The following is a 23,809-nucleotide window of genomic DNA, read 5'->3' on the forward strand; positions in this document are numbered from 1 at the left end:
TCATACTTGCAAAAAACATCTCTGGTTCCTGTTTGTAAGTGGTCTGCCCTGATGCTTGCCTGTATCTCTAGGGTCTTCAGATGTTAGCGAAACAGTTCACATGCGATGCTGAAAAGTGCACCAATGGGTTATGCATAGAGATATGCATAACTCCATGGATCAGGGTTTGTGCTGGGAAAATAGAAATTTGATTTGTTTTTCAGCCTTTCCCCACCAGTACTGTATTTGATAAAACAGCTGCCACCAGAGGTAGAGCTCCAGCTCATCCCTCTTGCAAAATACCATGCTGGTAGTGTCTAAGAGATGCTCTCAGTCTGTTCTGTAGGGGGTGCTTACTCATTTTCTTGAGTGCAAAGCTGGTCCCTGGGCATTTGTGTTGGCAGCAATGCTGTAACACCTTGCCTTTTGGCATTAGTTATGTAAGGATCTAAATATGCTGGCGTGACTCACCTCACTGTCTGAACAGAGCTGTTCGAACAAGAATAACGCAGCGAGTTACCCCAGCGATGGGTGCAGAGGAATCCCAGGAGACATGTCTCCCAGCAGGACTCCCTTTGTGCCTGCTTCCGTTGAAGACCCATTTGCTCTGCATGGGACTCGTCTTGCCTCTTTTTCCCCACTGCTATTTGTCAAAAGACATTAGGCCTCCTCCAAAGCGTATGAGTCGTGCCACTGAATCCTCTAGCAGTCAGGCTGGGGCTTTACTGGGGAACGTCCCAAGCCCTCTCTTGTCTCTAGGGACCTGCATCCTTTTGTTTTATTTGCTCCCTTTCCATTTTCCTGCTCTCTTTCTAAGGAAAGCTTCAGTCCAGAAGCCTCTGCAGTTAGGGAAGCAAGCCTGGATCCAGGTTATTTTCCTTCATCGCTGTTTGCACAATATCTTACTACTCTAGCCACTTGTGGACATCATGGTGCTTAACTCTCCGGCCCTCCTCCACTCAACCTAGTCCTTGCCTGATCTGTGTCAGAGAGCCTTGTGCCCCTCTGCAAAGGAGGCTCAGTACCTCATCTCCTATTTCCTGAACTATTGTTTCTGATTTTTGCCCATATCTTAGTACTCAGTCAGATCCAAAGAGGCAAATTTATACTTCCTGTAACTTTGGTGGACAATAGCTATTTCTTGTTATGTCACTGTGTAAGCTTTGTACCACTATCTCAAAAAGAGCATAATTTTCTTAGAAACAGTGAAGACTCATAATAGTATCAATACTGTATTTGCCCTGAAGTTTTCAGCCCATTGTACTTCACAAACCTGAACTCCAGTGCTGCCACCTTCACAAACAGAAATAAGTTAGGGAGCAGGATTGGTCCCTGCTACTGCTTCTTCCTTTCTGAGAGCTCTAGTCACAACGCCAGTGTCCCTCATACCTGCTCTCTTCGTGGCCCTGGAGCACTTTGTTTCCGGGTGCACAGATGCCCACTCCAACAAAATGAGTGGGGAGAGACCTCACCTCACACATCGTGGGGCCAGGAGGTGGGAAAGATTCTGTGCTTCAGCTGGCTTGAAATATATGTGGAACTGCAGCTAAGAAGCCTCAGCTCCAGAGGGAGCTCCAAACTCTGTCTGCTGGTTCGATAGAGGCAAATAACCACGGCCCTTCTCAGCATCTGCATGCTGGAGAGGAAACAGCCAGCTGCCCGCTCTCTGTGTCATTCCCTCTCGACACGAGGAGGTTCCAGTCCCAGTCCCACGAGTTCCAGTCCCAGTCCCAGTCCCAGTCCCACGAGTTCCAGTCCCAGTCCCAGTCCCTAGCTGTTCTCCTCCAGCAAGTCTGTGACAATGGTGCCTAATGCAGCGTGGGGATTTTCGCTCCTGGGGGCAACTTCTGCTTCTCAGTTAATGATCTCCAACCCCTCCTGTGTGTGGAAGGGCTACAGAATTGGTCCTAGATAGAGGGACCCCAACAGAGATTTTAGTCTACTGATGCCAAGCTTGATTTTCTTAGTGACCCTTAGAAGTAGTCATTCTAACGTAGGGTAAAATCCATGTTAAAAGTGCAGGCATGGAGCACAATGCATCACTCCCCATTTCTGGACATTGTGACATTGAATCTAGGATGCAGGTGGTTTATACAACAGCTCAAATATCCCTAGCTTCTAGTGGTTTCAGCAGATAATGAGTGCCTACATAGCACAACATAATCCTCAGCTTTCACAGAGCTGAACTAAGCAACATCCAAATATCTTGAAATTTGGGCTGTAGGACTGGGAATTAGTTTTACCTTGTCAGGAAGAAAGCAGAAGCACTGTCTGCACTGTAGAGGCATGGATTACTCTCAAGGAAAACATAAAAACCCAACCCAACCACCCTACCGAAGTGCTGGTTACAGATTAAAGAGAGAAGGAGGGAGCTTGGAGGAAAGGTCAGGCACTGTGGATCAAAAAAAAAAAAAAAAAAAAAAAGAAAAAAAGAAGAAAAACACAAAGCAAAACATCTAAGAGGAGAACTTGGAAACTTTCCTGAGAGTGGAGACACTTGAATTACCTCAGAACAAAGGCTGTTGACTTTCTTCATAAGGAGAGAAAATCTTGTTTCTAAAAACCTAAAAGCTTGGTAAAGAATTGTTTTCTTCTTTATTGATTTGTTGGAAGTTTAAAAAAGCTAAAATAGACACTTTGGAGTGAAGCAAAGGTTTAGTTCAGGCAAAATAAATGGATAAAAATTCCAGTTATTTCAACCATTTTAAAGTATTTTGATTCCTTCTGTAATTTATGCACTAAAATGTACTATAAAATATTTGAAACTGGAGTAATGAAGTACTTTTTTATTCATGTTTTGAGACCTCTTTCTTCCCATTTTTGTGTAAACAATTTCTGAGGTAAGGATGAAATCACAATTACCTCCCAGAGAGTCAGGTCAGTGGGCTTATGGCCACCCAATGATGTAACTGGAAGTCTGCTTGCTCTTGTGCAGGACATGAGAGGAGGGTGTGAAAACACTCCCTCTGGATTTTAAAACTATGGCTCCATTAGTAAATCTCACAAATTTAAATATGGCATGCAAATAAAGGAGGGGTATGAATAATTGTTCAAGCCACGAATAATGGCTTGAAACTATTGAGGATGGATGCTCAGGTCACTTGGAGTCCTTAGAAGGACAATCATTTGAGGAGACTGTTGAAGGAAATTTGGAACAAGGTTCACAGGTTTGGTTCTGTGAGCACTTTTGGAAAAGGCAGATGCACTGGGAGGGAGGAGCAGCAACTGGACCTGGAGAAGCGGTGTGATGGAAGACACATCCCTGTTAGGGGAGAGGCACGACTGGGAAGGTAGAGCAGGATTTCAGTTGGGCAGATCCTGAAGAAGCACATGCATACTGCATCTTACGGAGTGGGCAAAGGGTGGCAGAAGAGAGGCTAGTCCTACTGACGTCTAGATAGGCATCTAATGTAGAGAGGAGTTTTCTGAATCCTGTGGGTGAGGGGAAGCTTTGGGTTAAACAGAAAAGTGCAAAGGAGGGCCAGGTTTTGTTGAAGGTGAAAGTAGCACCTGCTCACTGGGCTCTGGTCTTTGCTGAAGTAATTCAAGGAGGCACGTATACAGCTCCCTCTAAATCACTCTGCACTAACCCAAACCCCGGTCACCTTTATGCCTTCAAAGTGTAAGATTAAAGAAGGAAAAAAAAAAAAGCCAGGCAGGAATCAAGGGCTTTCGTTTTCCCAACACACACTTTTTTCCTTGCTTTTGATTGCATGCCTTAGATCCCCATTAAATCCACAAGACAATGCATTTCTGCATCCAGAGTATCTGCACATCACTTGTCCCACCAAAACCATAATAAATGTGAACACAACCTTAGGACCTGCTCCAGTGATTTATTAGCTGTCTAAAGTCAGGGCAATAAATCATTGGAGACAGAGACCAAAACTTTTTCCTTAGAACCACTGCACAAGCAATACTAGAACAGCTCTCTGCAAATGCCATCTGTCTAACCTGGTACATGTGGGATGGAAAGCAGGGCTCATGGTACAGTTCTCCCATGAGTAAAATGAGCAGAAGCAGAGATGCCTTCTGCATGCAAAGGCATGTCTGCAAGGAATTAATAGCAGCAGGAGGGGCATGAGGAGGGGATCTCTCCCACATCAGGAACACAGCAGTATACTCACTGGTCTCAGTATACTCAATATTTTGACCTTATGCAGAACTTATTGGTTCGAAGGACCTCACAGCTCTTTATCCTGGGCTCTTGATCATTTTTAGGAGGGAGTATACTCACAGCTCTGTAGCTCAGTTGTACATGGAGGAAAGCCTGTGCCCAGCTAAAGCGGCAGGAGGTTTTAGGAGATAGCGAGTGATTAGTAGGTGGAACTGGCCCAGATGTGCAGTTAATGCACAGGCATTTGCATAAGGGCTCTTTAATGACTGCCTCGGATCAAGTTTGCTTTGCACCCAGAAATTTGTCTACTGTTGTGACTTGCACGGTAAGCCTCCTTGTGCTGCCAGCTCCACTTCTTCAGCAAGTGCTCACAGGCTCTTTGGGTCAGGAACCTGGTATCTCTTTTTGTATTAATCCAATGATCTCTGTCCTGGCTCCCATTCCCAATTCCCCCATCCCTTACTACATCTCTGGAAAGGGAGTGGGTGTGAAGTCAGGAAAAAAAAAAGGAAAGAACATAGCTAGGAAAGGAGCCTCCTCATTACCCTTCCAAGAAACAATCCCCTACTGCTGCTCTCTCCTGGGCAGTCCTGCCGAAGTAGTCTCTATCTAGTCTTAGCTTACCATGAGATGTTTATGCCCTTGGTCTTCTCCTGTACTCTCTTCCTCTCCATTTGTCTTGTGATTTACCGTGTTTGAAGCTTCAGATGGAGCGGCCACCAAGACCAAGTAGGAAGTGTCATTTGATGACTTCCTTGAGGACGGGTGCTAGCAGCACCAGTCTCACTGTCTCGAGCACTGCTCACCAGCAGCTGGCACATTTCTGCAGGCTCAGGTCTGGCTGCTCAAAGCACAACTGCCTCCACAAACTGTCTGCAATGAAAATGATCCTTGGCCAAGCAGCAGTGTTGCAATTAGAACATCTGTGCATGCCCAGGAGCTGCTGAGGGGGCATCACAGCCTTCTTCCTGCTCCTTGGAGTTCCTGGGAACACCGCGAGCATAAGTACCCCACGCACCATGATCTGCACCATGCAGGGTGGATCAACAAGACTGTCATGTTGGTCAGCCTGTCTCCATCCCACCCTCCCTGTCCATTTGTGCTGTGCTCAGGGCTGTCGTTGCCCTGGAACCTGCCCTGTGCAGCTGGAGCCAGTTCTCTTGGGTTTCATCTGCCCCTTTCCAGAAATTCTCAAGCAGTTTTCGTTGTGTGTCTTACAGCTGAGTCTGCCTCAAATGTGGGAAATTTAATATCTCCAAAGTTCTGTGTGGATGCACATTTTAAAGTTTGCAATGTTAATATTCATTTTTTTCTCCTTTCTAGATTTTCTGTGTTATAACAATATATCTCCTTGTCTCATTTTGTTGGAGGTAGTATGAAAATGTTCTACCACTGGCAGCAGTGTCCAATCAGATACAGAGATCAGTGCTGCTTTCATTTTATTGTCACTATTCACCCACTGCCAGGTCTGTACCCAGATTTGTGCAAGGCTTCTTATTTTAAAGCCACCATTCCCAGTGGGTCAGCTGGCAGACCAATGACACAATACCATGAAACTCCAAATTGCCATTCTGAAAAAGAAGAATTATTTTGATGGTTAAGAGTGGTGGGAAGGACAGTAAACAACAGTGTGAGTGTGAAACAGGACTCAGCAGCATACTGTTTTATGATCACAATATGCAATGTGTTTGCACACTTAAGCAAGCTGTAAAATTTTGGAGCCCTTACAAGCTCCACAGAAACCTGCCCGGCTTGTGAACTGCTCCAGAGAACTGTCAGGAGAACAGGAGCTCCCAACAACAGTGGAAATGGCTCGAGGGCATGATAGCAAGGACATCCCTCCAGGAATGTGCTGACTCTGTCCTTCCATGGCACAATGTCACCTCTATCTTGGTCCACGCAGCTCTATTATTGTTGTGTTAATGCAACTCCTTTATATGCTGATATTCTTCCATGTTCAGGGAAAAAAGTAAACCATTAACCAAAAGACCCCTAAATAATTGATAAAATAAAGGATGACTGTTATATTATTTAAACACATGCTTTTATTTTTAAGCTTCCTATGTTGGCTCTATATGTGGACATAATTTATGTTTTGGGCGAATGCCATTTTCCATTTAACTCATGAGTCTGACACTGTCTTAGGCGGCATCGTGTATGATCTTGAAAAGAAAGTGAACAATGAAAGATTTGCAGATCACACAGAATTATTGAGGTCAGTCAAGACCTTGGAAGAATGGGAGAAACTCCAGCTGGACCTGCCAAAGGCAGGTGAATGAGTAGACTGATGTTGGATGAAATGTAAAATGGATAACCACCAGATTAGGAGGAATAACTTTTGCTTTTTAGGTATGTGGCGGGGCAAGGAAAAGCTGCGTGTGGTCAGTTACAAGACACCCTGGCTGAAAGCTTGGTGGTAGCAGACAAGAAAGAATGAAAGTGATGATGGGCTGTATAAAGAATGAGACAGAAAAATTATACTGAAAATATGCTAATATTATTAGATAAATCAATGCTGCTCTCTCACTGGCAATATGCTGTGCAGTTTGTCACCTTATTTAAGGGAACAAAAAAAAAGTAGTGATTTCAGGGACAAGCAATGAAGATAAGTGGCCTGAAGAAATTTCTGTAAGAGGAAATGTTGTAAAGCCCCTTCCCTACCTTTCTCTGATATGTGTCACAGTCTCCATTTATCTTTTTCCTTTGCCTGCAAGTCATTTTGTTCTCCTTCTGCTTTCCATTATTTTGATTAAGCACTTCTGGGGGCTCTGATGTATGAAAGACTATATGTGAAGTGCACTGGACCAGTGTTGCCCCTTCAGTTCCTGCTTTGCCTTAATTATACTCTTAGCCCTTTGTTTGGGTATCCACTTATTTCATTTGTCAGGATGTTGGAAAGTGGCCTTTTCTTTGAAAATTTTTTTCAGCTAATTTTAGTTTGTTTTATTACATGCACATTGTCCAAGAAAGTGATTAATAATACTGCATTGCCTTCATGGCTTGCTGAAAAGCTTTGGCTGAAACTTTTTTTTGACAAAATAATGAGTCTTTGAGTTTATGAAACCTTTCCCAGAAGTAGTAGCTTTCTTCAAAATTTTAATATACTATGTTTTTTTTTAAATTCAAAAACAAAGTGTCTGAAAACTGCAAGTTTTCTTCTAGTTTGGAAATACTGTTATTTTGATACCTTAAAGAAATTGTAACTTGGCCTTTTCAGATCTCTGGTGTCTTCTGTGTAAGATTCCACAGACAGGTTTTGGCATCCCATAAAATTAAAAATCATCACTGACTGTTTAATCCAAGCCATTTGCAGCTACCTCCAGCTAATGCAGCCATACAATGACAGGTCTTTAGCAGCTGCTGCATCCTGTGTCATTGTGAAAGGATTTCACACGCTGCAAGTGCTGTAGTAACCATCCTCTTCCATCTTCTTCACAATGAAAAGCCCTTACCTCCGGGGTAGTTTCCAAGTGGCTCCAATGAACTCTTTTAGAGCACTTCAGTACTGCTCAATTCCTCATTTAGGTGTATCATTTAAAGGATATGAAGAACTTTAAGGATTCACTATGTTTTAAGTCCGAGAAGATAAAAATCACCCAGCCCCAAGCATAATGGACCACAGGACCTCTTCCTGTAACCCCTCCATCAAAAGCCACAGTCTGTGGCTGAGCAACTGTAGGGTCGCTCAGGGTTAGGGTTAGGGTCCATCCAAGATGTCTTAGGGCAGGTGAACACCTGCACAGTGCTGGTGAATATGAGATGGGGTAGGTCAGAGCTCTGCCTGGCTGGAGCAGCTCAAAGCCAGATGTGACAGTGCCATGTATCTCAAGTGGTACAGGACATTGTGTGTGGTGACTGAAATGGGCTTTGAAGTGGGATCCAGGTTGCACATTAAAATACAAGTTCTTCTGTGTGAGCTGGGCATCTCTGCTCCCACCACAGCCAGTGGAGAGCAGATCAGTACAGATGGTGGAAGCTGGAGAACAATCCCATTTACCTCATGCAGGGATCTACTGAGGGTGTGCCGAGCCCCTTTCTAGGTTTCCATTGATTGATCAGATATTCAGGAATGGGAACCAAGATACCAACATACAGGCACCAGCATGTAGCTTTCTGAATCTGTACCTGCATGACCTCCTAAGTGAAGTAGAACTTACCATATCGCTGGGACATTTGATCCGGTACCTGTTTGATGTAATGCAGGTTTTCTGTGACATTGCAATGAATATGTCCCATTTTCTTTCTTTGCCTGTTTGTATATTTAGCTCGAGGGTAACATTGTCCTCTCTGTGGTGAATAACGTATATGATAGTGGGAGAAAAATGTCCAATTGCAACTTCATTTGTAAACTTTCTACTCAAAAGTGTTCTACATTTGCTCCTGATGAATTCATTTTTCACTGCAATGATAAGTCATTTCACTGTTCCCACCACTGAATGACCCAAGGTCATGGAGGGTCAGAAGTGGAAACAGCAGTTTTGATGTATACATCAATTGATACCTTTTTCCATTAAATCTCAGAGGCTCTGAAAACAGGTTATAAGATTTGGGATCAAACTCAAAAAGGCAGTTACTTGTGGTGTTACTTCCCCAGTGAGAACCAAAGTAAGAGAACGGAGAATGAGGCTGTTGTTGTGGGCAGAGCAGGGATCCATATTTATTTGCATGTCGCTTAATCTCAGAGGTCAGATCACTCTCTGTCAGTGTTTCTGTTTCCCTTTCTATGTAAATGCAAAGGATGATGATAGTGAGAAAAACAATTGCATCATAAATGCTGACCTAGTGTCAGGCACAGTGAAAATGGGGGCGAAGTTCATTTATTATTTCCCCTAAGGGGAATTTTGATCTTCAGTGATATTCATTGCCCAGGATCTTGAGATGACCTCTCCTGGGCCTGGTTTCAGTGCTGCCTACCCTCAGCTTTTGATCTGGCCTTAGCTGTTCCTGTGGAAGGGCTACAGACCCGCCGTGAAGGTTGACTGAGACTTGCCTGTTGCCTATGGGATATGTTGCAGCTGGTTGCTGGCTCAGGGAATGCAAAGTATGTCTGATGTTGTGCCCTGAACTCAACCTGCCCTGGGGTTTGTTTCCTTCCCACTTGCCTCATCTTTGGCCTTTTCAGTTCTTTAACACAGAGGCATGGATGGCATGGGGTGGGCAGAGATTACAACTCTTGTAGGCAAGAGGAAAGCCACTCAGGAAAAAATTACTGAAAGATGTGGAGGTCCTTTAGAAGGCAACAGCTCCACAAACCCATCCTGGCTCCAGCTGCTCTCCCTCATAGTGTAACGAGAGCTACTGAGACCCATGCAACCCAGCACCTCATCTCTGACAGCAGACAGCATCAGACTTCAAAGAAAGGCTCAAGAACCACTCAGAAGAGGATGATCTGCTCCCCTTGTCCCCATATCCATATGAATGGTCCAAATATCTGAACCTGACAGCAGGTTTTGGCCTTGCATGAGCTAGCAGGAGAAGTTCCTTCATTAGCAGCCTCTACCCCAAAAGGAGGAATCTGCAGTCAATCAAAAAATATTTTTTGCCAGCATTGTTTGTCCTCTGCCAGAAGGTGAGGGAGTCTCTATGACCCTGGCTCCACAGGCTCTATACAAGTCTTGGTCAAACCTGGTTGAGAAAGTGACCAGCATCTTCCTTCGGATGGAGGGAGGCTGTAATGCTACCCCAGCATGAATTCCTGTCACAGTCTGAGGTTTGCCCGTCTTGCAAAGTGTCTTTCTACTGTCTGCATCAAACCTGGAATGTGACAAATCCAAGCCTCCCCTGGCCTTGCAGCTTGGCCCAGCACAGTCAACAGCTTTGGGTTGCTCCAAACTGGTGTCAGGTCCCAGGTGTCCCAGGACAAGCACTGCTTTGTTTGGATGCGTTGCCCCAGAAAAGGTAATGCTAATCCAGATTTCATAGCTTCACCTAGACTTGCCTTTAATACCAGTCATGCTTAAGGGTGAAAAAAAGTTTATTCTGGCAAAACAAGAGTTTAAATTCCTAATTATGAAGTTTGAAAGAAGATTACAAGAAAGAAAATAAAACACAATTCTAGATCATAATAAACAACAGGATTCCTTCTCACCCCTGGTATCTCTCCCCTGAAATCTCTTGGGCGTATCACAGCTGTTAGCACGATGGGAGTAATTGTGCACATGGCAGAGTGGCTTTGGCTTTCGGACAGGGATTGGAAGAGATGTGGGTCTAGATCTGAGGCTGCCTGGCAGCAAGAGCTACAGGGGTTGTTTTAAAAGAATGGTAGTTTGTCTGACAGACTGGCACATTAGTGGGAAATTTCAGCAGGAGCACTTGAAAAGCCAGAGGGGGTATAATAAGTGAAACTGGTGAAACCCAAGTTTGTACAGTGGTACTGGGAGGAAGGAGAATAAACAAGAGGAACTTGAAGTCACAGCCAACACAGTGACTGATTTGACATCAAAGGCAGTGAGAGCCCACAAGTCTGGAGTGGAGGCAGGGAGATCAACAGCTTGTTTGGGAAGGGCAGACGAGGGGGACAGAAGCGCTCTTTGGAAAAGTAATAGCCCATAGACTTGTTCAAAATCCAACAGAAGTTAAAGGCAGGTTTGTATAATGTGTTTGGATGGAAATAAGAGGAAAATAACAAACCTGTGGTCATAGGAGCCAGTTTGCAGGGACAGAAGTTAATGAGGGTTTTGGGGATGTCTGAGCAGCTAACAGAAGGAAGAAACTGCCTTAGAGACAAAGGGCAAAAATCCTAGCGCAGAAGGAAGGCAGAAGCAACAAGATTATCATTATGGAGCCCTTTGAACAAATAAGAAAGTCAAAAAACATTGAGAGAGACAAATCATTAACAAGGAGTGTAAAGCACATGGTGATAATGTCAGAAACTCTTAGACCAAGCAAAACCCTTAGACCAAGCTGAGATATGGTTAGCAAGAGGCAAGTGGTCTTCTTCCTTGTTTAGCATATCATATCTAGAGATAAGATAATTTTGGTAGGCTTCAGTATTCAGTGCTTGCTTTGCTTCTGCCTTCATGAAAGTCCTGCTAACATAATTAATTGTAAGAGCAGACAGAAGGGCAGATCAGAATGGGGAAAGAAGGTTGAGTATATCTAGGAAAATGGATGACTCAGGACACCAAGACATTGCAAGGCTTAGCACAGGGTGCAGCAGGAACTAGTTCATGGTAGTCCCTGAACCAGTTCTCTTCAAGGAGTGATGGGGGATGCTTAAGGTGCAAGAGGACTGAAAAATGTCCAACACAAAAGTACTACCTTTAAAAGTAGGAAAGGAGGACCTCGAGAGCTGCACATGAGAATAATCTAACTTGTGCAGCAGAATACAAGAACAAATTATTAAATAATCAGTTTAAAGGTGCCAAGAAGATAATAAGGTGATAAAGAAACATGGACATGGATTTATGAGGAGTAAATCTTGTCTAACTACTTTAATGTATTTCTTCCATTTGGTGAATATGGGAAAAGCAATAAGTAAAATAAATCTTTGGCAAAGCCTTTGAGAGTTTTCTTTGACAGGAACAGCAGTTTGATAACCATTGTCCAGCTCATAGATCTTGTTATGAAGAAGGCAGTGATGAACTGTTTTTCGTCTCTCCTTGGGAAAGAAAAATAGAAATCTGATTAATTTGCAATAAGGAGGATTTAGGTTAGATGCTAAGACAAAACATCCTAGCTAAAAGGGGTGTGGAGTACCAGGAGAGGCCACACAGGGAAGCTCTGGAGCCTCCACCATTAGAAGATTCAACGACCACCTAATGGGTCTGGTCTTGTAATTCCTCAGGCAGCATCCCTGTGGGAAGCTGTCTGTGGGACTCCTTGGCATCTCTTCCCATCTTGTCCTCCTCACACAAAGGCAAGGGGCATGGTGCCACATGATAAGGCCTTGCAGGTGGTATTTCAGGAGTATTCCACTTTTGACCTCCACGTTTCTCTGCTCGGGTAGTGGCTCTGGTGTAGCTAGGACATACAGCTTGCGTATGCTCTGCAGTTTGAAGAGAATACAGACATTTCTCATTCTGATTACAAATGTTTATTGCCTTCTTACTGTTTTTACTGGGCTGCTGTTCTGGTTCCTGAAAGCCTGTCTCCTGGGTGTGCTCTCTTGAACTGGGTTCTGAGTATTTGATCTAGGTGAACTGTCAAGAGGTGTTGAGAGGTGACTGTTGAGGCTTGTGGGTGAGACAACAGGCTGGAGATGGTCTCTCATATATACCTGGTAATGGACATGGAAAGGGTAGAAAGGCTGGAACATGGCAGGGTTCAACCTCATTCTGGCAATCACACAAGAGCCATCTCTGCCCAAGGATGAAAAGTCTATGTGAATGATGTAGGCAGCCCTGGGAGCAACAGCCAATATGGGTACATCCTCCAGTATCACATATGAACTTAGGAGCTTCACTTTTGCTCTGAAAGATGGTTACAACAGTTGCTTGGCCAATCTGACAGTTTCCATGGGTGATATATCTGTTCCTGCTAGCATTGTGCCAAGAAGGACTAACCAAGACCCTGGGCCTTCCTGGGCTGAGTTGTGTAGAAACAGAGAACAAAAAGATGTACCCCAGAAGCTCTGGAGTGGCCTTGTGGCTTGGCTGTGCTCCTCTCTGCTGGGAGATCAAATGTGGAGATGCCAGACCACACTGGGTGAACATTTGGCTGTGGAGGCCTGCGTAGGCATGAACAGACAGGGAAATCAAGGGCCAGGCTCCTTCTGCCTCATGTCCCATGTTCTCACACAAGTGCAACATGCTCCGATAGTCTTAGCACAGTAGTTCACCTTCATGTTGAAATCATTTCACGTGAGTATAGCTGGCGAACCACAGTCTAAGTCTGTGGGAGATTAACCTCCTGTGATCATACATAGTACTCTCCCAATGATGCAGTTACTTCTGTGTAGATGTAATGTTCAGGAGCAACAGCTGATCAGAACAACTGAGGGGACCTGTTGTTTCAGATCTTAGGAGCTTGTCCTGAGTTATCCCTAAGGGGAGCCTGACACTTTGGAAAGACTCCCAGTGAGGCTGTTTAGGTCCCGGAGAGTCTAACACTGTATGCTCAGATCACCTCACTGTCATCCATCACCAAACTGTGTAAATGAGGCCAAAATCTCCTTTCTGAGCAAAGGGGAGGGGAGGCAGGAGACTTCAGGGGCAGGCAGCTTGCAGGCATAGACATGGTGTACCTGGCAGATGAGTTACCATCCATGCCACTCTGTGGAGCCTCCCCAGCCATCGTAAAACCCTCCCATGGGGACTGCTAGGCACAGGCTGGGTGCTTGAACGCAGCAGAATTCACCGGGCATAAATACTGCCACTTGCCTCCACATTTAATTTTCCCTAGAGCAGAAAACAGGCCATTTAAGCAGTTTGCATTTTTAAATGCAAAATGGATGGTATCAAGCTGAGCTGTTTGGATAATAATCCTTGTAAGATCTGTATGAAAATATTCTGACTGACTCAGCTGTCACTGGCTGGAAGTTTGCAGGTACTCAATACGACTGTCATATGTTGCAAACCCAGCTCTCACTACCATGTATTGAACTGTCCAGCAAAACAGATTCATTCTCTGTGTGCTTCATATTTAAATACCTGTAAATGGCAGTAATATCCTTGGAGACCAGCCATTTCAAGCTAATCCCAAAGAGGTTTGCTGTAGAGGACATGCACCCGGTGCACTCTCTCCCTGGGAGACATTATGGTCTTGCATGTAACTAGCGATAGGACGAGAGGAAATGGCCTCAAGTTGCGCCAAGGGAGGTTTAGATTGGACATTAGGAGAAATGTCTTTACTGAAAGGGTGGTCAGGCCTTGGAACAGGCTGCCCAGGGAAGTGGTGGAGTCACCATCCCTGGAAGTATTTAAAAGACGTGTAGATGAGGCCCTTAGGGACATGGTGTAGTGGTCATGGTGGTGTTGGGCTGACGGTTGGACACGATGATCTTAGAGGTCTTTTCCAACCTTAATGATTCTATGATTCTATGATTCTATGTTTGTTCCTTTCTTTTGAAACAAAGCTTGAAGGTTGCAGGTTCTGCTTCAGTCCTGAAAGGCATGTGTGGTCTGTCTGTATTTTCCTACTCTACCAATCTGGCCTAGTGAAAGATGGGACCTCTCTCCACCACTTTGTCTTTTTTTAGACAAAGAGAGAAGCTGTCTTCTACAAATGCCAACCTTTGTATTAAACACTAAGTACGTGCCTCAGCCCAGCCCTCACTATTGGACTCACATTTAAAGGTCACCTGGCCATATCTTTATTAAAAAGCTTTGCAGACATCTGGACAGGGCCAAAGAAGACATAAGTCAGGTACTTGCCCATTGACAAAAGCTCTTTGTCAAATATAAGCGCTGTGGTTGTATGTCTGTGCTGATCTGTGTCCAGCCCGGCCCCAGCAACAAATGGGTCCTTTAGGCAGACCGAGGTGAGCTGCTTGCTCAGAGAGATAGTGATTTTTCATGATTGTTTTTAGAAAGTCTTGGTCCTGGCTGTGAAAGGAGAGCTTAGACAAGCAATTACAGGGGGAGCATGCACTACAGAGCTGAAAGTGTCTTCCTAATCCTGGAAATAATGCCAAGCTTTTCTTCTAAAGGACTCTAAGAAGAACCCACTTACCTCCTGCTTTATCCATGCTTTTTGTTCCTCTAGTTATCTTCTTTTATTTTGTTTCAGCAAGGCTGTGAGGCTTAATTAATTTAGGCTCTATTGAAACTGTTACAGGGATGCCAAGAAAAGAGTAGGAATATATTTCACTTGGGTTTCTGTGTTGAAATATTCTTGTTCCATGTGTTTCCAGTATGCCAATAACATGAATTTCTAGCATCTTCCTGAAGAAATCTACACAATTATATAATATTTTGCATGAATGTTTTATAAAAGACTGTTTAATCATCATCTTGCACCCATGACACAGGAGACATCGTGTTTGGCTGAAATTCCACCAGCAGAGACTGATGAGCTGACTACTCTGAACTCAAGCTTTGTGTTAAAATGTGGTCTCTTTTAACTCTCAGCTGCAGGCCTGGGGGCACAATCAGCTTCATCCTTGCTCCAGCTCAGCCCTACTCTGGAAAGTATAAAACAGAGCATCTCCAAGGGAAGATGCTCCACATGCAAATGTGCATTTCCAGTCTGAGGGCAGGAGGAATCTCTAATGAGGCAGGAGACTCCTAAGTAACGGAATCTACTTCTTTGACCTTAAACTCTTTCAGGCACGTCTCAGTCCCCACTCACTGCAGAGCTGCTCCAGCACGGCTGCTTGCAATGAACTTCCCTTGCCACTGGGACGGCGGTGGGGAAGGCGGCAGGGCTGGATGTGCGCAGCTGTGCCGAGCGGTCCTGGACACCCTGCTGGAAGCAGGTGTCCTCTTTTCTTTCCTACGTGACACTCAGTCTGCACTTTTCCATCAGATCCTCTGTGTGTACATACGACATCCTTAAAAAACGTTAAGAGTACAAGCTATTTCCCCGGTTGGCAGCAAACACAAAGAACTGTTCGCTATATCTATTGGCTACTTAAAAACAGGAAATGTTCTTTCCTTAGCGCTGCTTTCTAGTAGGGGTGATTCGTACCGAGCGCTGTGCCTGTTCTCCTTGCTGAGGCGAATTTTTGTCATGGCACATGCTGTCTCATTTGCATGAAGTATACAGCATGTCTTGAGGTAACTGATGTAACAGAAAGGGTAAGTACAGTATGGAGATCAGTGGGGTGTTTTATCTCAGCTGCTGGAAACAACCAAGATCAGTCACTGCAAAACAGAAGCAGTGAGTTGGTTATCATTTTTTAAAGTTCCAGTGTCAGAAAACATTCCTCAGTTTGGAGCTTTATCTTCGGTGAAAAGGCAGAAGAAACACACTCTGGGGTCCCTTAAATTTCTTTTGCTGCTGACTTTTGCCTTCCACCTTTAGACAAGTCTGCACATATGGATTAGTATTTTCTCTTTGATCACATGCAGCTGTATGTGTGTGCCTGACTCTTGTAATGCAGAAGATTTGAAAAAGAGGACTTGCGGGGATGGTGCTGGTTTGGAAGCCAGTCAAGGGGGGCATTTCATCAACAGGCAATAGCTTTTCTGGAAGCAGTAGGAGAGGAATCAATGCATAAAGTTTCTTGTTTTCTTAATCATGCTCCTATTCTATCTTTCCTGGGAGATTTATGAGCCTCCAAATGTTGGACAAACACCAATAATAGTTACACATTTTTAGCATCTGAATGCTTTGCTTTGCCTGGCTTCATACGGAAAGACAAGTCCAGACAAGGTGGTCCTCCAGAAAATGGTTTATTGGGACAGCATTCTGGCCTGCAGCCATGGCACCTTGGGCAGTGATCTTATCAGACCTCCTAAACAGAGCAGGGTTGGGCCTGTTTGTTACTTCAGTGGAAGACCTCCGAGGAGAACCTGGGTGTTGCAAGACGTGGTATCGATTGTTCTCTGGGCGATGCTTTCCCCTGAGAGGAATGAACCTGTACTGCAGGCTACTGTGCTGCTGAAATGGCACCACTTCAGGGAGACGCAAAGCCCAGCTGAACTGAGGATGAAAAGCAGAAGGAATAAACAAAATCAGATCTGTATTGTCAGTGGTATTCAAGGAAGTTAGGGAGGAACTGGCTATTGATTTCCAAGGAGATCTGGGTAGCTAAATACTGCGGGTTCCTTTGGAAATCCCAGTCCAACTGTGTGTCTTTGAAGTGTACAGTTGATTTGGCAGAGATATCAGCAAGGGTTTGCTTGTTTCTTATTTTAGCCAGCTTTGATATGTGCGCTGAACTTTACCTTAACTTACAGTCCTCTGGAAGCGCTCTCATTCCATTTTCTATTGAGTACTGACTTGCCTGGCAGGTTTGATGTGATTTCAGATAACCTTCTGCTGAAAACAACCACATCCATAAAGATGACACTTTTGGCCTTGACATGACTGTACCTTTGGACTTGATTAAGGTGCCTAAATATAGACTTCTAGTCACCTTTGAGACACCTTAGGGTATCTGAGACATCTGCATAGAGTGGCAGATATGGGTCTTCAGAAGACCCGTTCTCTTCTTAGCTGGCAGCTGGTGGATGGGTGGGCTGCCCCTACCCGCTTGAGTGGGGCTAGATTCCTGCGAGTAGGTTACTGGACTGTACTGCCCGTGTCCGTAGTTTTTAGGGCCAGAGTGGACTAGCATGTCTTCAGGATGAGATTCAACTCTTAGTTAAGGCAACTAAATGTAGGTGTCTGCATCTAAGATGCTACAGATCAGCTAGAGGTCTAAGGTCTGATTACAACCAATGGAGAGCTAGTAAGCAAGTCAGTTGAGTCGAGAGTGATGCAGTCCACCCTAAATAGACACCAGGTGATCAGCTGGATTGCTCTTTAGCCTCCATTGACCAAGGGCTCAACACATTTGCTTACACATAAGTGGCTAGTGACATTTCAAATTACCTGTTTATCCCATCCAGTCTCCAGCTCTCACTGTAGAAAAGCAGAGTTACCCAAGGCTCCTACGACATATTTGCTCCTTGTGGATGTTTGGGATACCTTAAGATGTCTCATATGACAGTTGATGTCTATGTAGAGGAAAGTGAAGAACACTCCACATGTCCACTGACTTTAACGTAGGCTTAGAGCTATAGTGCACATGGATTCACTGGATTTTATTTGTGTCTTAATTGCAGACTGCATCCCTTTCTGACCTTCTGAATAATCCAGAACAGACAGTTTTTCTGGTGAACACTGCATTCGAGATTACAACTTTTGGAGTAAGAAAAGGTGTTTTATAATTTTGGTGTTATTCACAACAGACAGTTCTATTGCTACAGCAAAAACTATTGTCATTAATGTTTTTGTATAGACCACCCCCTGGATGAAATGGCAGAGAAAGAAACCAGAAAGAAATGAACCTTGTTAGAATGATATCTAATGTAAATGATCCTATAAGACAGAGATGCTGTGACTGTTTTTTCTTACTCTTTTTTTTTTTCTATTTTGAATGTAAAGATTTTGGGGTAAGGGCTTTTCTTACCATGTGCATGCACAGATTTCATTAGCTTGAAATGGCCTCAATTGTTATGTTGTACAAGTAACAAATACTAATCTTTGCTGTGTGTTTTCCAGCTCACTACATAAAAGACTCAATTTTTGGTTCTTTCTGCCACTTCCCTTAGGAGACTATTGCATATTCTGTTTGCTCTCATTTGATGTATAATTCTGGCTGATTATTCTTGATGGTGTTGCGTGGCTAATTACCAGTATCATAACTTGTTTTCTAGCATCATAACATTTTTTCTATTTGTGTCTTTGCATCTGATAACAAGCCATTATCACCCTAAGAAATGATACTATCATTAGAGTGTGATGCAGTGGGACAGAGAAGAAGTTTTTTCTAGCTGGTGGTAACATTAGATTATATTTTTTTCCTCTTAGAAAGCACTTAGTCTAAAGCCCATTGTTGTTAACTGGCATCTTTCCTTTGGCTTCAGTGAGCTTTGCACTGGGCATAAATCCAAGACCATCAAAAATATTTAGGGATGTAAGTCCTCTTGATTTCGGTGGAGCCTATTTACAGACCCGGCATAGCCTCTTAAGCACAAGTTACAGGGGGAAAAAAAGCACACAGAAAAATATGGAAAATTTTAAGAATTCTCTTCAGTGCCCTGTTACTGGGCTCCCTCATCTTCATTCCCTACTTGGGAATTATCTATTTGGGGCTTCTTCCCAAGTTTTTTGCAGCATCCTCCTGAAAACTGGGATAGTTAGGAATAAAGATGGAACTGAATCTTAAAGTAGCACCTGTCATACAGACAACATGCTTTTTTGCAGCCTGTTATTTTTAGCCTGAACACCTTGTATTTTATATGCTTCTGCAGTTGATAGGGTTTCATTTTGTAGATCCCATCAGAAATCAATGCTCGTGAGCATGTGGTGAGAGTAAAGAAGTTTTCTTGAAGGGGAACTTGCTCAAAGTGCATTTGCAGTGAATCTGAAATTATTTTCTAATTCAGAATATATTCAACTAATAAGTTTGACAAAATAATGACAAGGCATTGAAAAAAATTTGATGGATTAATAAATGAATTGTGGTACTAAGCTAACCAGTAACAATGTTTTGCTGGTGCCAGCTATCTCAAGCCACTGGTGCTCAACCTTATCCACATTCTGGGGGTCAATTAGTGAGACCTACTGTCTAAAGTGAGTTTTTCTGGATCACCAAATGAAATAATAGAAAAAAAAATGCCTAAAAACTCACCCCAAGCTCGTTGTACTGAGTCTTTCCAGCTCGTGATGTTCACTTCTTTCCAGAGCCTGCTAGATTTTCATGCATCTGTTATGAGAAGAAATCAATAATGTGTACCAAAGTATATCTTTGGGGCATGTCTGTTTATTTACACGGAAGAGGAACACCACTTTATTTCCTAGAAGGCATTTGGAACAAATGCTGTCTATGCCTGCCTTTCCAGTGAATTTCAGTTATCAGAGTTCCCTTGCTGCTGCTTCTATTTAAGGCCATCTTTCAAAATACATCTCTTTTCTCTTTACTTTTCTACTGGGTTTTGTGGTTTCTCTTTGCATATAGATGACTAGGCAAATAATTTCCTAGCCCCTGCATTTGCCAACATCTTGCACAAATGCTTGATGCTGCTCAGATACCACCATGCAGTCAGTTGTTTTGGATGACTTTCTCTCCATCTCCTTGGATTGATCCCCACGAGAAGAGGGGTTGATGAGACCACTGATTTAACTTGCTCTTTGATCGACAGTAGCAGAGTCATATTCTGGCCCAACAGGGTGTAAATATGAAAATAAATGAGTTAATTTTCTGTGGAGTCTAAGCTATGATCACTATTGCTCAAGCCTCTTCCATCAGGACTCCTGCTTAGAGACATTGAGGTAATGCTAGACCTTAAAGGCAGGTAAGAAATATCCTCTGGAAGTTCAGAAGCAGTGATAGTAAGAGACTCTAGGCTGAGAGGGTATTCTTTATGTCTTTGTATCAAGACAGATATGAGCATCTTTTGTGTTGTCCTTAAAATAACCCTTTATCATGAAGATGCAGCTAGAATAATCATCATGAAAAATGGGGCCAAGCTGGACAGAAATGTGCATTGTATCCTGCGTATTTTGAAGGGATATTTATCTACTTTATTGCAAGGTCACAGGAAAGTTCAGAACATTTTCGTTATAAAGAAGAAAGCTTTGGTGAAAGCAATTTGATGATCTTCATTTAACTCTCAGCAGAGCCTGGTTGTGTGACTTGCGTGGCCACTCTCCTTTCTTACAAACACTTCAGCCCTTTATTGGTCCAAAGTGTTCTGGCTGGGTGTGGAGAGTTGTATAAACCCACTTCCAAGAGTAGGTCCTGAACACTTTGTCATCTGGCTATAAACTCTTGGAAAGATCTGGTCACCAAAGAATGATGTAATCACTGTGGAAGCATCGCCTTGCTTTCATCATCTCTATGGTCCTTTTATTGCAGGTGTCCTCCTTTGCTGATGCCCACAGCTGTCCTCTCCAGCCTTTTTAAGATATTCCATGAAGAATTAGATTTAATAAAACTCCTAATAAACAAATGAGTATGACCCGTGAATGGGATGGCCTTCTTTTTTCCCAAAACGTCTTAAGAATTTGGCATTTTCCAGAGCTGAGAACACTATTTACAAAGAGTGATGTTCTTTGACTCATTCTTGGCTTTTTTTGCACTGGAAAAGAAGTTCCCCACTGTTGTCCCAAGAGCTGCTGAATCCTCTTAGAGCAGACAGAGAGAGCTACAGGGCAGCAATGAAGATGCTGACTGTGAACATAGAATGAAGACCTGACGGAGACCAAGCTGTGACAATGTCATTGGTGTGGACAAGGTGTCAGAAAAAGGTGTATCAGAAGTGTCCAGGGATGTCCTATTTGCAACCCTCTGATAAAGTCACGGATTCTTTTAATAGTAAGGCAGAGGGAGGTTGTGCAGTATGTGTCCAGAGAGTACTGTTTAACTGAAAAGGAAAGTCTCCTATCTTATCTGGGATTAGACGAAGGAATTTACATATCCCCAGGCTAAGGAGTGCATTCCCACCCTGTACCTTGCTCTGCTAGTGGTGTTATAAATAGGGACTCGAGTTTCATTTTGCTGGCGTTCAGACATGGAGGGTTTTCTGTGGGAACACAAGGCACAAGAGGTAGATATTTTGCAGCAATGGTTTGAGTGTGCTAGTCTAGCTTGTTCTGAGTGCAGTCTAAAATCTACAGACCCTGACTGAGCAGGGTGGGAGTTGGGTTTACACATGACCAGAAAGATCCTCAGCAGAAGGTTTGGTAGGGAAGGATTGAGTCCAATGCTGGAACCAGGCTTCATAGGGTCCCCAGCCTTCCTGCAGGTCCTGTCCTTCCCAAGTATCTGACTGCTCCAGACAGCGAGGCGATGTCTCTCGGGGAAGGTGCACACTGTGAATGGAGCAGCTCTCCACTTTATAGGTGTGGTGTCCACTGTCACAGCTGAGTGGTCAGGGTGAGCATCCAGACCTCCTTCTCCTTGGTTCTTCTTGCATTCTCCCATTCCCTTTCACCTGGAGGAGGCAGATAATAAAGCAGGGATCTCTCCCATGGGATAGGAAACTTTAGGAGCTTTACCTCCGAGCTGAGGCACAGAGCAGGGGACTCGGTATTAGGGATGTCCTGGAATCTTACCCCTTTTATTTCCTTTCTTGAGGGACAGTCAACATATAAAAAGTAAAAATGCTGTCAGGCTTGGGATAGTTTATTTTCTGGGCTTTCCTTCTATTAAGGCTTTAGACTAGCTAGCTAGGAAAAGAAGTGTGTGGGTAAAGAGGTGATAATTAATGGAGGCAGGCAGGCAGTGACAAAGCTGAACGGATGGATGCATTTGCAGGATGCAGAAGGCAAACAAAACATTAGGGAATTGCAGCTTCACAAGATCAAAAATATGCTGATAGGAAAGTTGGTTAGTACTTCTAAAAAGCCGTGGTTAGGAAATTAATAAATTACTGAAGGTTTAACTGGGTCAGTGGGGGGAAGTAGGCCTGATAAGGAACTCCTCATACGGGAGTGTTTTGATGTTTGGATACATCTGTTTATTTTCATCAACGATATAGATAAGATAACTTCAGGCTGTATTGTAAAGCAGGTTAAAACAGTTTAGTAAACATAGTTATTTATATGCATGAACATACTTGCATAGAAACATACATATGGTAACACATATATTAGCATATACCTCAATTCAGAAGATTTTTCAATCATGATTACAGTCTCTCATTAGAGACATCTTTTATCACTGAAAGCCAGGTTTTTCAGACAAAACACTGTAATTATACCTATGAGATAAAACAGCATTTTTTTGGCCAAAGCAGGTCCCTTGACCTCTGTCTCACTGCTTTGAGGGAGTCCAGCCAACCAGCTGAGGAAACCAGAAGGCTAAAAAGGAATTGGATGGGAAACCAAATTACTCATCTCTGAGGGCTGGACAGACCCTATTCAGGTAGAAAATCCCAGGACCAGCACAGATGCAGCTCTGTGCTGCAACGCTGCGCGGGAGGGAGAAGCGAGCCAAAGCTGCAGCGAGGATGCCCTGTGCAGGGACAGCAAGATCGCACTACCCACCCAGGAACACACCACCGCCGCCTGCGGTTGTATCTAGGCAGAGTGTGAATATGGGATAGAGACTGAATACGGAGAAACAGAAAAATGAAAGTTCGTGTGGTCAAGTCCCTTCAATCCATAGGGAGAACGAGGGAGGGAAAGCTCTTCACAGTGACAGAGCCAGGTGGCCAGGGGAAACTAAATCCCCTGGACCAGGCACAGTTGTGTGTTGCAAGCAGCACTTTTCCCATCATTAGCACTGCTGAGTTCTGCTCACACAGCATGTACATGTTGGGTGGTCCCACCTCCCCGCCCTGCAAGGGTCCCACTGGACCTTCCAGCTAGGTTAGTCCTGGTGCCCACCGCCTCCATCAGAATCTCTTGCCTCCTCTAGGATCACTTTTTGCCATTTCCCCCCAAGGGCAAAGGACCCTGAGAAAAAGCAGGGAGATGTAAACGGGCTTGGACACAGGAGCTCTGGGGAGGAGGTGTGATAACATGGAGCAGGTAAATTGCTTGCTCCTATTCGCTTCCCCTGTCATTCCCAGATCCCCAGCAAGATTCCCCTAATGCAAGTCAACAGTTTGCAAAGAAGAAATCAGAATCCGAGCAAGTCATCTAGGGAGCTCAAGCCACGAAAGAGAAAACTTTGTCTGGGTCCCCTTCCTCTCCTTTCCCCAGCCCCTGGTCCAACTCCAGGTCTCACAGGATCGTGTGGGCTCCAGTCTCCAGGGCTGGAGAAAGACCTCTTGTCCTTGAGCATTTAGTCTGGAGAAGAGGAGGCTGAGGGGAGACCTCATTGCGCTCTACAACTACCTGACAGGAGGTTGTAGTGAGGTGGAGGTCGGTCTCTTCTCCCAAGGAACAAGCGATAGGACAAGAGGAAATGGCCTCAAGTTGCGCCAGGGGAGGTTTAGGTTGGACATTAGGAGAAATTTCTTTACTGAAAGAGTGGTCAGGCCTTGGAACAGGCTGCCCAGGGAAGGGGTTGAGTCCCCATCCCTAGAGGTATTTAAAAGACGTGTAGATGTGGCGCTTAGGGACATGGTGTAGTGGTCATGGTGGTGTTGGGTTGACGGTTGGACTCGATGATCTTAGAGGTCTTTTCCAACCTTAATGATTCTATGGTTCTATGATACCCAGCAGAGACAT

This window comes from Calonectris borealis, chromosome 25 (genome assembly GCF_964195595.1).
Source record: "Calonectris borealis chromosome 25, bCalBor7.hap1.2, whole genome shotgun sequence".
Classification (NCBI taxonomy): Eukaryota; Metazoa; Chordata; class Aves; order Procellariiformes; family Procellariidae; genus Calonectris; species Calonectris borealis.